Source organism: Trematomus bernacchii, unplaced genomic scaffold (genome assembly GCF_902827165.1).
Source record: "Trematomus bernacchii unplaced genomic scaffold, fTreBer1.1, whole genome shotgun sequence".
NCBI classification, from domain to species: domain Eukaryota; kingdom Metazoa; phylum Chordata; class Actinopteri; order Perciformes; family Nototheniidae; genus Trematomus; species Trematomus bernacchii.
Window position 1 is genome coordinate 1,324,410 of NW_022987739.1, and position 10,599 is coordinate 1,335,008.

The following is a 10,599-nucleotide window of genomic DNA, read 5'->3' on the forward strand; positions in this document are numbered from 1 at the left end:
AAATATACAAAAGAGGACAGATTGGACTTAAATATTCTCTCAATCCTTCAACCCTTCTCAAGTGAGCATTCATAAGTGGGCAATAAACTGATGTAAAAAGTGATGTAGTAAGATACATTGGAAGTAATAAATGCAAAAAGGAGGCTGATTTTCCTTATTCAAATACCACTTTATCAAATAAAATAACAAAAGACAGAAAAACACTAAAAGCTAATTCCATTTCAAGAGTACAGACGATGATATCCACCATATTTAAATGAGACTTTTCACTTAAAAACACATATGTAAGCCACATGAGGATAACATTTGGAAAAGTCATAGGATCCTGAGAGTCAGTAAGATTCCTATTTAGAGGAACATGAATATCTCGACCAAAGTTCATGCCGATTCATCAAACAATTGTCGAGATATTCACATTTGAACCAAAGCGATGGACCGTTGGAGCGACCAGCATTGCTAGCGTGGCATAAAAAAATCCACTTAAATTGGCGCTGATATCTGAAATGTACTTCACAACCCAAAGATATGGTCAGAAATAAACCCGGCTGTGTTCCCACCTTTCATATATCATGTGTTATTTACTGTTACAGCATAATAAAGTCAAAGCATAAATGATATCTTCCTGCAAGAGGCAATCTTCCTGTAGGACCTCGTCAGCAGAAACACACTGAAGGACTATAACAGAGACATGATGGCTCTTTTATTATACAATATGAGTACCAACGATAGAGAGGTCATGGCACAGCGGATCTCAAATCACCAACACTGGTATCATTTTCATAAACCACAAGCCAACAGTAATCCTTTAGTTATCTGCATACATTTGTTAATACTCTGCTGTTTTATATTCAGACCAACATTCGTCATTGTAATATAATTTCTGCCTCTTCTTGTTCCTCGTGTTAGAGTTGGGATTGTTGCAGTGTGGGATTTGTGGATTTGTCTGCATGATATGCTGCAGCTGCAATAATTCAAATGGCAAATTGCATGTGATTTATAGTCGCACATTTCATAAATGTTAAGCAGGTGTGTGTGTGCTTTACATTATGATGATGTGACTGTTTACATCAGCATGAAATCTGGATTCTTCTGCTCTAAATGTCTCAGTTCTGGAGACAGATGAGATTAATCAGCCAACTGGATGAAACGACTTCCTGGAAGTAATGACTAATAACCATTGATGAATCAGGAATATTGTACTGTACATTCAGCACTCCATATTGGCTGTGTCCTACAGTAATTCGGTACTTTGCTTAGTGCACTGCCTTGTGTCCTTCTGCTGTGCCCTTAGATAATGATCTATTAGCTAGCTCAAAGTCATCATTGGTGAAGTAATGGGTAATGAATTCTAAAACCTGGAAATTATGATCATTGGACCACACTAGAAGTCAATGGGTTTTAAAGGTGGTTTTCATCAATATATTATAGGTCTCAGATATATAGAAAACATGCTCGAAATACCAAACAGATCATTGTAGCATCCCATAATCCCCTCTGTTTCAGCCCTGTTTCCAAAGTGCTGATTCTCTGTCTGTTACTTTAGATGAAAATAAGGAGCCACTCCCCACGCCCCTCTGAGAGATATTTGGTTAAAAAGAACACAATGGTGCTCTAGGAGGAGATTCAGGTGATAAGGTGGGGGGGGTTACCTTGGTTGGTGATTGGCTAATGGTTACACAAGCCAATAGGCGCTTTCACACCGGAGTACTTTTCCCAGGAATACTGATAGTTCTTGGGATTTTGTGTTCACACCAAAAAGATCTGGAACTAGAACCTAGTTCATGCGAACCTTTTCACCCCGTTTTCACCCCCTGCTAGAGAGGTGGTACTTTCCTGGCGAGGAAAAGGTTCACATTTCTGATTGGCTGGGTGATTTGCAAACCACGCCCCGTAAAACTCAGAAAAGTTTTGTGAAGTAATAGTGCATTAGCATTATTAGCATTAGCATTAGCCCAGCGCACCAACGGAGAGAGACTAACTTATGGCAACACAAAATAAAATGTGGGAGCGGTGGAATGATGAGGAGGTGTCTGCGCTTCTGGCGCTTTACCTGGGACTTCGGGTGGCAGTATACGCCGTGAAGTTGTTTGCGGCCTGCCAGTAAACCCAAAGCAGAAGAAGAAGAAGTGACGTCAGCGGCTTCATTTGCGTAATCCTCCCTCAGGGACTTATTCCGGTGTGAACACGATTTACTAGGACAGTTCCGGGGCTAAAGAGTTCGGCGGGACTAAGTACTGCAACTAAGTACGGCAAAGTACTTGGTGTGAAAATCTGATCAGCTCATTTTCAGACAGGTTTTTATATAAATGGATCAGGACAAAAAGTGAGAGAATCTTTTTTCCTGAAACTTTCAGAATCTCTTTACACAGAGGGGACACATGTTGATGTAGAAAAGACAGGAACAAGTGGATTTTGCATAATAGGTGACCTTTAAAAGAAAAGTGTTTTTGGTTGTTATTCTGAAATAAGGTCCGTGTTTAACACAAGCTGAGGAGAATTGTATTCTACAACACAAAATACATCAGTAAATACCCCACTGGTGCATTCAAAACGGAGGTTGCTAACAAGTGTCTAAATGAGACGACTAAACGTCATCACGCCCAACATTAGCCGCCTTTAGCTTAGCGGTGGTGACGTGAAGTCATGTGACCGTGCTGTAGTTCCTTTGTAGCCTAACGTTAGCTTTTTACTTCAAAAATCATAAAGTGTTGTTAACATGTGGAGACTATCCTGCTGAACAAAACGTGTGAGTAACATAAACATTGTTTGCCCCAGAGATTATTATCTGTAATAATCTAATCATTGCACTACTCTATAGGTGACGGCCAAAGGAAGCGAGGCATGTAGAATTGACCATACTAATGAGTTAGCTGAGACCTAAATTGTGGTAACTGTTGTTATTGAATCCCTTTTAGAGTCGGCATGCTTCACATGAGGCTCCTCTGATGAGTCGCTGAGGATAAACTATTCTCAAATAACACTTTGCTGAGGATTTTACTTTATAATTTCTAACAGGCAGACTGTCAGATGGTGGGCGTGAGTGTCAACATATTTGTTCACTAATTGCATGTAAACCAGTTGCATCAGATGGTAGAAGTAGAAAATAAATTCTCGTGCAAAATGAGGTGTTTTTAACCATGAAACATGACCTTAGACTTCGGTATTTTGAATGCAAAACACAGATTGTTCCTCACCTCCATGTCCTCAGAGCCTCACCTAATGAACCTCAGTGTGTGTGTGTGTGTGTGTGTGTGTGTGTGTGTGTGTGTGTGTGTGTGTGTGTGTGTGTGTGTGTGTGTGTGTGTGTGTGTGTGTGTGTGTGTGTGTGTGTGTGTGTGTGTGTGTGTGTGTGTGTGTGTGCAATAAAGGAAACAAGCCGGGACACTGAGGGAGATAATGAGAGCAAGGCAATAATACATCTCTAGGCATAATGAGACAGGCAGTTTGAATGACTGTATTCACATGGGATAATTAATCTTAATGAGCGATATTAAAACTGGAGGCGGGGGCATCAATCCCCCCCCCCCTGCAGCAGGTCGACCAACAGCCAGGAGCCAAAGGGAGAAGCATCTGAGAAATAGTGTAATATTCAAATCTGCAGAAGCACAATCATGCATGAGAGAAGTCCGGCATGTTCAGGGTTATTCAATGTGGAAAAAAGCAACTTGTAGAAACAATATTCCTGAAAAGATTAAAAACAGGCTGCTTATAAAATACTGCTAAAACGAAAATAAGGGGTAAAAAGACAACAGATCTTTTTACTGCTCGATTTTTGATGGTTACATGGTGATATATTTTTGGACATTGTTCACACACAGTCCATCACCGGCTGCTGTTGCTAGGAGATTTGTGATCTGACTGTCACAAGGATTGGTTTCGGGCTTTTCACATTCTAATGAATTAATTACACATCATTTTAATAATAAAGTAAAAATGCCCTTCTCTTTTAAATGTTTGTATTATTGACCTATTGTCCATATATGTTCGTTTTTCAAAATATAAATACCTAGCTACCAATATATCAAGCTAGCAAATGTTAGCTGTTTAGCTAGCTAATTTGTGGCTCTCGTAATATAAATTATATTTATCATTTAACACCCTATTGTTAGACTACCAGTGCTGACCTGTGGGTACCCTTCTGACATTGAGTAATAGTTTAAACATTGTTGACATGTCATGTTTATTGACAACCGGCCGCTCTCATACTGTTTAGCAGTTTAATACAGCTCCAAACATCATCCGTAAATTCCCAAAAATGCATTATTTGGATAAACGTATCATGTATTGATAATCTAAATGGATAATTTCTCAACTTGGATAAGTGTTAGTTCTTAATAGCAGTCAATTCAGAACTTTAAAAAAGTTCCTTTGGCATTTAAAGGTTGATAAAGCTGGGGGAAATTATCCAAAATTATAGCAAATTACTCTCTAACCAGAGTACCAACACATAATAAAGCAATATGGAAGCACCCTAGAGCAGGTAGCAGCAAATCGAAATGATAAATACAAAGAAAAGTGAAGCAAAGCAAAGCAAGGCAAAAAAAAGCCCATCACGTTGAATAAATAACATATACGATGTCTTTCACTACATAAAGGCTTGAATGAAGGCTTTTTATGTCCTTATGTGACTTTTTGACCATCCTCTCATGAACACCATTAAACTGAGGAGGAAATAAATAACTCAGACACCTGAACTCATCACTTTCTGTGTTTTATTCGCTCCTCTCAGCTGCTGAAGTGACACCAGCTGTGGGCCCAGATGCTGCTGCGGCTGCATTTTCACCCCAGCATCGTAAGAATAGAAGAGAGCTGAAATGTAATACATTGTAATAAATGTGTCATATATAATTACTGAGTTATGTGATAACTATTAACCCCTCCTTGGTGGTCCGGTAAAGAAAAATGATCTCAGTGTGTGTTTGCTCTTGAACTCAAACAATTTGTAACCCCCCATAAGTCCTTGTTATATAGACTGTGTGTGTGCATGCATATTTATGCACCGCAGAGTGTGAAATAATACGTTCTCCTATATCTGCTGCGGTCACACACGTACATGAACGCTGCACTGATGGTTCTTTAATCACAACTTATATCCTTATAAATGCTTTTACCCTTAGATGCATAAGTGGGTCTTTTATGACCCGGTGAGGTGGTTTTCTTAGAGTATCTTAAAAATTACATTTTTTTATCATTTCATATTCCAGCTATTCCTCCAAAAAACATGTTTTGGATATCATGCCATTCAAATTTTAAATTTAAATTTTATACATTTTAAGAAATTGTAGTTTTTGTATTACTACCCCAAGCTTCCATAAGTGGGTAAAAAATGACCCGCATGCATTTTCTATGGAATTTCGTTTTTTTTTCAAAATGTAAAAAAATGTCTAAAATTATAAATAGTGAAAAATTAAATATAAAATATTTCTAGTGTGAACCAAAATATAATACTAAATATTATACAAGTGATTTTTCTTAACCAAAATTACAAAAATGGCATAAAAACACATTATATATATATATATATTCTAATACGGGTCCTTTTTGACCCACTTATGGAAGAGTGTAGGTCCAGTCACTCGTGCATCTAAGGGTTAAAGAAGATTCTGAAGCATAATACTGCTTTTGTATTGTTGTTATTCTATAAATTATGTCAAATTATCTTATTATAAAGAATAAAATAAAATGTTTCAGAATCAGAATAGCTTTATTCGTCCCACAGAGGGGACATTTACATTTGTTCCAGCAGAAAAAGAGCCAAAGACAGTTTAATGTTTAACAAGAAGTATGCATAAAAAACAGAAACAAATATTAAAGATAAAAAATGTTTACCAAACACAAACATACACAGCCTGTAACAGTTCTGAACATGCTCTCATTAAATACAATTAATTATAATGAAATCAATATCAGTGTTTAATCAAAAACGTATTATAACAAAATAAAATAATTAGGTGTTATAGAAAAAAACAAATTACCAAGTGAATATGTGAAGTACCAAATCTACTTTGTATGTTAGAAATGTTAGATAGTAGAACATAAACATCTCCCCCTTCAGCAGAGGAATGTGAAAACATCTCTCTCGTGACAAACTTTGCACGGATACAATTCAGGATAGTCAAGGTCAGACACTTTATAATAAAAACACATTACAGAGTGGGGAGGGGGACCTTTAGTTATCAATAACAGCTCTCCTAATTGATGATTGTACATGCACCAGGATCCATACTGTCCCAATCAAATTAAGTCACTAATGGATTATTATTATTATTATTATGAGTCACCTGAACATAAATAATGACTTGACAGTTAACAAATAACCTGTGCACAACATGTGACTTAACCCTTAGATGCATAAGTGGGTCTTTTTTGACCCGGTGAGGTGGTTTTCTTGAAGTATCTTTGTAATTACATTTTTTTTATCATTTCATATTCGAGCTATTCCTCAAAAAACATGTTTTGGATATATTGCCATTCAAATTTTAATTTTAAATTGTATACATTTTAAGAAATTGTAGTTTTTGTATTACTACCCCAAGCTTCCATAAGTGGGTCAAAAATGACCCACATGCATTTTCTATGGGATCCTATGGGAACCTTTGATTCTTATCACCTGTTGCTGTCAGGAATACATTCACTGTAGACCACACAGACTACATCACAAGTGACACCTCTCAGGGAGATCATTTTACACAGCAAGATCTGATACCTGTCAGTATAATAATAATAATACATTATATTTGTATAGGGCTTTTCAAGGACTCAACATCGCTTTACAATATAAGGGAAGGTTAGGGTGGGGGGTATAGGACTATCAAACTTGATCAACCGGCATGGATTGATGGGGGGTGGGCTATGAGTAGACAAGAGGAGAAGAGATGAGTTTTGAAAAGGGACTGGAATACTGTGAGGGTCTCAGAATAGCGGAGATCTTTGCATCAATATGTTCAAAACGTTTTTTTTCAAAATGTAAAGAAAATCTCTAAAATTATAAATAGTGAAAAATTAAATATAAAATATTTGTGAACCAAAATATAATGCTAAATATTATACAAGTGACCCACTTATGGAAGAGTGTAGGGTCCAGTCACTCGTGCATCTAAGGGTACCAGATGGTGTGTGAGAGTCTCTTTGTTTATTTGTCTGTGCATTAACACATTTATCTTACTTTACATCCCTCTGCAGTGTGATTATTTAAGTTTTATTCGTTTAGGATTCAGACTCCCATTATGCAGCAAAGGTTGACTTCTCCTTTTACACAGAAACATTAAAGCTGCAGTGGTTCGTGTTCGTGAACACAAAAACAAAAACACCCGTGCTTTTCAACTTCTCGTCAATTTCATGCTTGGGTTTGGAGAAAGGGCTTGGTAAGCAGTTGGTTCGCTCCAGAAAACTCGGCATTAGTTCAAGGTCAGTGACCGGGACTGTGATGACGGATCATTTTTTATGAATTTCACACTCAATGCAGCAATGAAGAAACATCATCATTCATTGTAGAGAAGACTTTACTTGATTTCATTTTAATTTAAAGCACTGCAACTACTTTGCACATTGCTTCATGTATATAGTATCATATGTTTATTGCATTTTTTACTTATTCTGTATATTTAATGTTTTTGTATTTTATAGATATTTTATTGACACATATTTTTCTACTATGGTACATATTTTTTATGTATTTATTTATCACAAGTTATTTGCCTTTTTTTTTATTGATTTTTCACTTGTGCAATGCTGTCAAAAATAGTTCTTAATATAAACACAACGTCCCAAATCCACTGTTATAGTTCCCCTTTTCCCTTTGCTTTACATCTATTTAATCCTTTAAAAGGTGTCTTTAAAGGTCCCGTGTCATGGGCATTTCTACTGATCATATTTCCATTGTTGAGGTCTACTAGAATAGATTTACATTGTTCAATTCTCCAAACTCACATTGGTTTCTCATACAGCATCTCTGTATAGTATGTGTATTCACTCTCTGTCCTAAACGGCTTGTTGGAGCTCCTGCCCCCCCCCTCCCTATGAGCCCACTGTGCTCTGATTGGTCAGCTCGCCCACTCTGTTCTGATTAGTCAACCATGTTACAGCGGAAAATGACACCAGTAATGACAAAACAGAGGAGAATGCTGCGTGGGGTCTGGGTGCCGTGGGGTCTGGGTGCCGTGTTGGCGGGACGTTGCGGCGCTCGCTGCTCCGCCCTTTGAGGCTCGAGGAGTGGACAGTGTGAGCTGGATTACTGGTGTAGTTTCCTGGTTGCTGTGTGGGGTCTGCGAGACAGTGAGACATGCGGAAATCAGCCTGAGCACACACACACACACACACTCACAGCCTGGCTGTGTGCGGAGATCCGTGGAGCCGCGGCTGAGAAAAGATAAGGCTGCGTGAGTGTGTGTGTGTGTGAGGAGCTCCGCGGATTGGTCCATTTGGACCTGGGTATCGTTATGTCACTATACTCAGGGAAAAAAAATGGAAAAAGAGAAATCTCCAACGAGGCGTTCTGGGGCAGCATAGACAGGTCTTTTCTGTGTTAGAGTTGTACTCGCTACAGGGTGTACTTTGAGGGTTTGTGACTCTGCAGACCGTTTACATGCAGAATAAGCTTCATAACACACAAGGGGACGGGTAATAACCGGAAAAGCATGACATGGGACCTTTAAACACCTACTTTTACTATCCTACAATTTGACTTGATAGGCTCAGAGTAAATTGTGTTTGTTTGCTAAAACTACAGGGGAATAACTAACACCAGTGTGATTTTGGTGAGATTATGACCATTCTGGCCAAAGTTATCGGTGGTGCAAAACTTCTGCAGCATTAACACCAGATTTAGAAGGACTCCTTTAGTATTTCACCTGATGAGCCCAGAGTAAATTGCTTTTGTTTCCTTAAACTTCCTTAATCACAGCTTTTTGTAACTCTGGCACAACAATTTCCTTTGGGATAAATAAAGTCCTATCTTATCTTATCTTATCTTATGACATTTCCCACTTTTTCTCTTTTTACAATTGCAGAATCTATAAACTATCTTGCCTCCCAATGCAATGACATTTTCTATTCTATATTGACATATTTACTCTGTATTTATGGATGCATTTAACTACGTATGTCTTGTGGTTTGTTTTAAAGCGCTCTATAAAGAATTTTGATACCATTGTTCAGTGTAATGTTGAAGTATCTTTATACACGCCTCGCTGCTGCTGTGATGTATTTCCTCTTTTCTCCTTTGCAATTGATTAGACGTCTCAGAATGGAACCTCTTTGGACTCGGCCGTGCAGAGTCAGCAGTCTTCGGCCTTCATCCTCTTCATCGCCTCCTGCTTTTAACGATACACTCATTATTACAATCAGCAGTAAAGCCCAGGTCTTACAATCTGTTTTGCTTAGTGTATGTGTGTGTGTGTGTGTGTGTGTGTGTGTGTGTGTGTGTGTGTGTGTGTGTGTGTGTGTGTGTGTGTGTGTGTGTGTGTGTGTGTGTGTGGTTTTTGGCAGGAGGGTAAATGGATGTGATTAGTCAAGCGTTTCAGCTAGAACTGCAAACAAACGTAGAGTTCAATTATTCTCTGTATCACGTACAGTAATGGCAGCTTTAACCATTGTAACATAACCCATCCAGCCTATAATAAGACATATACACACAGTGCATGTTCGTAAGTAAAACCTTTAATATTAGTTCATCCAAATTCAGAAATCTTAGTTTTTTTTCTTTCTGAGTGAATATAGGACACATATGGTTGTATCCGCATTTCCATGACTGTATAAACATGTACATGTTTAGATACATTCAGTGAAAATGCTGAGAAACAGTCAAAAAAATGCATGGAATCAAAAAAGCTTCATAAGAATCATAAATCTACAACCTCAGCCTCATGTAGTTGCCTTTAAAATATCTATAAATGCAAAAAAAGACATTAAGCACCCTTCAATTATTGTCATTGTAATGTCATTTTGTGTCTCTTTTAATTACTTTGTGGACCATTTTATTTGTTTTACTGTACATTTCAGTTTTAAATACTTTTCTCAACTTGTTCCAAGCCATCTTTAATGTCCACATCACCTACACACCTCAGTTGTCAGCTTTAGTTTGTCTGCTTCCTGTTTTGTTTGGAAGTTTTCTCAATCTGTGTCATGTCTGTTTCTACTTCCTGTCTTTGGGTGTCTTCCCGCCCTTTTTATCACTGTTTCACATCACCACCGCTAAGCTAAAGGCGGCTACTGTTGGGCATGATGACGTTTAGTCGTTTCATTTAGACTAGGGCTGTCAAGTTAACGCGTTAATAACGTGTTAACTCAAAAAAAAATTAACGCCACTAATTATTTTAACGCGATTCACGCATGTGTATTTTTTGTCCTCGGCCGCCCCGTAGTTTCAGAGCGCATCGAGTTTAAAATACCATCTACAAGCTGATGCTGACAGCCCCGCTCCTGCCGCCCGCTTGTGGCAGACCACACTTCCACGCTCACCGGCAGGCCCGGACTGGCCATCGGGAGGACCGGGAGGGTGTGTGTATGTGTGGCGCGACTCGCGAGCGAGGCACACCTTACATGTTGTTGTTGTTGTTGTTGTTAGCATCTGGTGCTAGCTAGCTGCCCTAACGGATATAA